The following is a 6,295-nucleotide window of genomic DNA, read 5'->3' on the forward strand; positions in this document are numbered from 1 at the left end:
TGAGCAGATCTGCTCGCCCTTATGGCACTCAGACCAGTTGTGGCAGTCCTGATTCTAGGTTGAGCTGCAGAAACTAATTCTGCCTAATTTAAGCAGAGAATACATTTATTGACAGTTCTTTGGAATGTTGGGGCTGTTGCAGGAAATACCGCAAAACCTGGCTTTGAGTGGTGTGGCCTATGACCAGGTGCTCAGCTGCTGACCAGTCGTCAGCTGCTGAGCTGTGGATCCACCACCATGGGGAATTCTCCACTAACCCTGAGGTTGTGCATTGCTGACTCCTGATTCAAAGGCCATGGTGGGTGTGTCTCACTGAGCAAACCTTGGTCATATGGCTGCACCCTTGTCATATGGCTGCCAGGGAAGCTGGGAAAGTGAGTAAGTAGCATTTTCTGCTCTAAAAAGAGAGTCTCTGCCTCCTACCAAGACTCTTAAGGAGGAGGAAGAGGTTCAGTTAGTAGGCAGCCAAAAAGCATGATAAATGTCTATTTCAATCAAAATAAAGATCTTGAAATACTAGAACACTTACATAGTACTGGCACCAGTACTATTAACCACCTGGCAGAGGCCTAGCAGAATTGGAGGGAAGGAGGGAAAACATGAAATAGAAAACCTTGTCAATGACAATCTTGTCTGAATGCCTCTCAGTCTCTATGTCAGTTCTCTATAATTTGTTACCTGTGGACTTTACACTGTGTTGGAAGAAGTCTCTCATCAAAAGGTTATTTATGGCCTAGTTTTACCATATCATATCTGGAAATTGAAAACTTCCCAGCCTCTTACAAAATGTGGAAATTTTTAATGATGCTCCAGGATTTACTGGAGGTTCCTTTCTTCCCCATTTAGTACCCCTTAATTTCTATTTCCCCTGTGTCCCTGTCAAACCAAAGATACAGCCACATTTCCTCTTGTGAGCAGTCATTGCAATGGTGTGCTGGTAAACTGGTTTTCTGAGGGTGGGGAATGCATTGATTTATAGTATTTGCCAATTCCCTTGGTGTAAATATTCCCAGTGTGGAGGATTTCAAGCTACCCTACCAAAGTTGCAGTTGCAAAATCCCTGAATATTTAACTACCAGTTTTTATAAGCGCCTATGAGCCATCACCTCTTGCCTGAAATGTCTTAAGCTGGTAATACCTGCCTCACAAAACAGTTTTCTCACTTGTTTAATCTGGAAAATCATTCATAATGGCTTCCTCAACCAAAGCTGCTATTGAAAATATGTTCCCTGAGAGCAGGGGTCTTTGTTTGCTGCTCTGCTCTCCTCCCAGTGCCTAGAACAGCACCTGGCACATAGAAGGTTCTCAGTACATATTTGTTTGTGGTGGTGGTTTTGAGGCTCTTCCCTGGGACTGATGAGGACAGCCACCTCTGTCACATGCTAGTCCACAGAGCACTGCCTTTCTTTTGGGTATTCAAGCTGTGTCAGAGGCAGCAGAGACTTTCCTTATGTCCTGTCTTTTTCTGTGAAATGGAGCATGTCTCTGATCATGTTTGCTTCTGGTGTTCACTTCTCTTTTCAGGAGGACTGTGCCACATTTTAACATTTTAACTTTCTTCTAAAGTTGATCATTCCCTTCTTTATCACATCAGCCAATACTGTTTGATATATGATTAGTGTTTTCTTCTTTGTTTCCCTTTGCTTTTAAGTCAAGACATTTGTTTTTTCTGATACCCTCTTAGATTCTGTCTTTTGGGGTCCACCACAGAGAGCAATATAACGTTAGGAAGTTTTAAGTACGCCAGAAACATGGCTGTTGACATGGATCTTGTCCTCCTTTATCTGTCTTCCTGGCTAGGTGATCCTTCATTCATAGTGTTGTCTTACCAGACCAATATCTAAACCATGCCTGGACTCTATCTATCTATCTATCTATCAATCTATCTATATCTATCTAATCTATCTATCTATCATCATCTATTCATCTTGCCTGGTTCACCAACAGCTCATTTCATCTTCCTGTGCCTTCCCTGAAAGTCCCCCTCCAAAATTTCCAGGTGTGTTCTTTCAAGGCATATACCATGCCTGCATTCTCTTTTATAATAATTGAACCACTTCAAAACTCACTGTTAATGCTAGAAGCATTCTATGCTCATCTTCCAGACCCCCTCCCTCAAATCTGGCCACAGTTGCACGACTACCTCATGTAACTGTCGCAGTCATTAAAGGGTGGTTCCCCATTTAAACTTATTGTTGACTCTTTATCTGACCTTTTAAGAGGGCATTTCTTAAGAAATTCCTGGAACTGCACTCTCTGGTTGTGGGTGGTGGGGGTGTATGGTATTCCAGTTTGTTTTCTAAAATCTCACCTTCCTCTATTAGAGTTCTTTAGATCCCAGTCACTCTTCATGGTCTAGTAATAACCATAACAAACAAAAGGGTTTCTAGCAACCAAAACAAACAAAAAGTTATCTTCCTTAAGGGCAGTTAAGTCTAAGCACATCTCTTTTTGCCTTTCATATGGATTGGCCTCCATGACCAAAACCTATCTCTTAAAGAAACCCTTCTCTCTACATGCAGTAGTGGTAAGGCCCATGCTGGCCAATCAGAATGGACCCTGGCTACTACAAACAGCCAAAGTGTAGTGCCAAATCTCAGGCTTCCCCTGCTGACCAACCACCTCCATGATCAGCCTGGCTCCTTTATTTATCCTTCTCTCTCCAATTGCTCTCATTCTGACTTCAAGATCAAAGTTCTGTTAAAGAAAAAGTTACTTGTGACTCCTCTTAGAGGGTGGTAAGATAGACTATATTCAGGACCATTGTGGTAGATGTAGGCACTGCTGCAATGGGGTTTTTCAGGAGAGAGATATTGGGCTTAACTCCAAATACGACAAGGAAAAGTGGGAATTTATAGCCACGGAGAGGGAAGGGGTGTTTCAGTGGATGGAAAATTACTAAAAGGAAGCATCAGGAGTAAGGGGAATTCCAGCTGAAATGACCTAACAGGATTCTTGCTGAAGGCAGGCCAGGGTGATCAGACATCACCTGGGTATGGTGAAGGATGAAGAACCTAATCAGATGTCAAGGAGGATCAGATATTGAGGGTGGGGAATTCCTCTGAGGAGGAAACAAATCAAATTAACAGGATTCTTGTGAAAATTGGATAATGCAGAGACAATTATGGAAGCCCAAAAGTCAGGGCACACTGGAGAAAAGAGCCTGACTAGAGTTTGGCCAAGGAGAGAATCTTTGTCAGTTTCCAGATCAATCCAATAAAGCTCCTTCTTGATTCCTAGAGAAAGTATGTTCCTGTCACAGGCCTTTTATTCTTCCTTCTGAGCCTTTGGCTTACTAATATTTTCATTAATGCCCCAAAAGATGGCCTGCCAGTTTTTAATAAGTATAAAATTAGGCCCCTTTTTCCTCTATTGGTTCATTGATGAAAAGCTACCACCTTACTGTGGCTGAACCTCCAAATCTGAGTCTCTAATCAAAGCCATAGCCAGACTTAAAAAAGCAAATCTAGAGAGGACTTTGATCCATGTGGTGAGGTTTGAGGGTGATTCTAGACTCTGAAGGTGAGTTACATAAGGCACAGGAGGTTGATTCCACCACAGTTCATTCCTTGGCAATAAAACTGTATTCAGCTCAACAAAATACAAAGAGGAAGAGACTTTGAAGCAATTGGTTTGAACACCAATTCAAGGGGCCTACAGAAGTAGCAGACCAGCCTCTGATTCTCGGGATGGAAGAGTGTCTCCCTGGTCCAGGTGATGGTCTCTGTCTGTCACTAGTGTCAGAGCTGGTCTGCAGACACTGTTTATAACCATGGACCTTTTTTATAATACCTTTTTTCAATAAAGTCACTTCCAACTCTGATGTCATAGAAATACTGCTTTCAGAGGCTTTTTAATGTAAGCATCCCCCTGCTAGTACCCAACTCTTCCAAAATAAGTGGACTTGGAAGAGAGTGCTTGGCAACTTTGCTAAGGATCTCATAGATCACTTAGTACTTGTTTTTCAGTAATAATCAAATTCTGTAAATAAAAATGTTACTACAAGGTACCTTAAATTTATATTAAGATTTAAATCTGCTATTGAAGGAAAAAAATTAAGATTGTTGCTTAAAGTTTATTTTAATTGGCCTCCAGATAATTGAGAAATGTAAGTCTTTTTCAAACAAACAAACACAAACACACACACACGTACACACCCCACTCCTATCAAACAGCCAGATTTTAAAAGTCTAAGTTTGGATACTATACTTAAGAGTTCATTAAGTTAATTAAAATCTATGCATGTTTTTGGTGCTCAAAGGGAAGTGAAACAATCTATAGACTTATTAGGAAATGATTAGATAGAGGAGATCACTGGAATACTCAGGAGAAAGTATGATGACCAAAATTACTATACGTGCAGTAGCCAGAAATGTACAACACTGTTTCCTGAGAATAAGTACAGAAACACCACTCTATCCACTGTATAACATGCTAAGGTCTTTTTTAGCAGATAAAATATTACCCTGGGATGCAAAGGCCTTGATAAAAATAAAACATAGCAGGGACTTTTATGTAGATGAAAATAAATTCTAATGAGATTTTGGCCTTTCTTTTGCGTGGGGTCCAAAGTGGAGTGATCTTTGCCAAAGTCCATTCTAGCATGAGCATGGTCTCTTGGCAGCTCGAACATGGTTCTGTTCTTCTTCCGAGGTCTGGGAGGGAGCTGACTAGGTCTTGTACTGGACGTGGAAGACACATGGTCACTTCAAGAGACGTAACAGTTCTGTGCAGAGGAATGGTCCCCTGGTTGAGGCATAGCCGAGACACAGGGCTATTGCACCCAGAGATGAAGAGAGAGGAGCCAGGATGGCCTTCTCCACGTACAAAATACTCTCAGAATGGTTGCCAATGGGGTAGAGCAGGAAATGGAAAGAATAGGAAGTAAATACATGAAACAAAAACAAGAGTATCTTTTACCTCCCAATGATATAATAATGATGATGATGATAATGTGCCATGAACTGGGAGTATGATTAACAGTTCAATGAAAATACATCAGACTTACATAAAATATCTCAGGGTGAGTTATAAAGTGGTTTGCAGTGCCTTTTCACTTTCTGCTCACCTGCTTTCCCATTCCTTCTTTCCCAGCTTTCCTCTACCCCACACCTGGGCTGGCCCACTGGCTACATGAAGGTCATGTAGCATCCCATGCTGGCCTACATATGCATCCCTTCTCCCTCCCTTGTCTTCTGCTTCACTCCCCACAACCTGGAGGCACAGCCCTTAGACACAGGCAAGAGGGGCTCCCATGCTGAGCCCTGCCCTCTAAAGAAGGCTGTTCCTGCCATGTCCCTCTCCATGGGGTGAGCAGTCCTTAGGGCCAAGGAGACATTCCCTTTCCTCATCCCAGAGCCTATGTTCTTCTAGAACACATTCTGAGAACCTGAGACCCCAAAGAGCCCTTCAGACCTATTCCAAGTATCTGTCCTCTTGAGAGCAGGCTGTGTGCCCTCAGTGCGTGTACCCAAAGCCCAAGGTGGCCAAGGGGAAGCTGTTTGGGGAGCCGAACAGAACTTGGAGGTGCACGCTGGGGTGTCCACCTGCATGAGCATGAAGCCCCTGAGGTGTGGGATGGAGCCAGGGTGGGAGGAGAAGGGAGGCTGGACATGGGTTGGGGGTCAAGGGCTGGCCCTTCATGTGCTACCACTTCTGGCAGAGAAGTCCAAAGAATCTGAGAATTCTAAATTTGAACCCAGTCTTCCAGGTCATTGTCAGGGTAGAAGGATGGACCATATCTTACCAGTTTGTTGGCTTGATTTATAACCGAAATATTTAAACACATTTTATAGGACTTCATTTGCACTCTTACCCTGACAAGTGTAAGTGACCATTTGGATTGGACTCCCTGCCCTCCACAGAACATCTGGAGCTTTGGTTGGTGACCTCTGGAAACACAGCACTTCAACCAAGGAAGAGCTGCCCTAATCAGAGCAGGTGAGTGGTGTGGTAGGCTTTGATGCCCCTCAGATCATCCCAAGGAAGAGGCTGCCTCACCTGCCTTTGCCAGCTAGTCCTGCTGGAGGACTGTGGTTGGCTGTTATCACTGTGTTGTGAAATTAAGGAAAGCAAACTGCCCCCTCCCTATCAGGCTGTGGGGCTGGCGGCATGCCTTCCTCTTTCTCACCTCTAATGGGAGAAATGGTATTTATGCTGGCTATAAATAGTTCTTCATTCTTTCTTAACATACATCACTGTACAATGGAAATTTTAAATGGGGAGGCTGTAATACAACCTCAATGAAACTCCATTACTGATATGCCAGCCAGGATTCTTTAGATAGGAGGGGTGA

This window comes from Manis pentadactyla, chromosome 2 (assembly GCF_030020395.1).
Source record: "Manis pentadactyla isolate mManPen7 chromosome 2, mManPen7.hap1, whole genome shotgun sequence".
NCBI lineage: Eukaryota > Metazoa > Chordata > Mammalia > Pholidota > Manidae > Manis > Manis pentadactyla.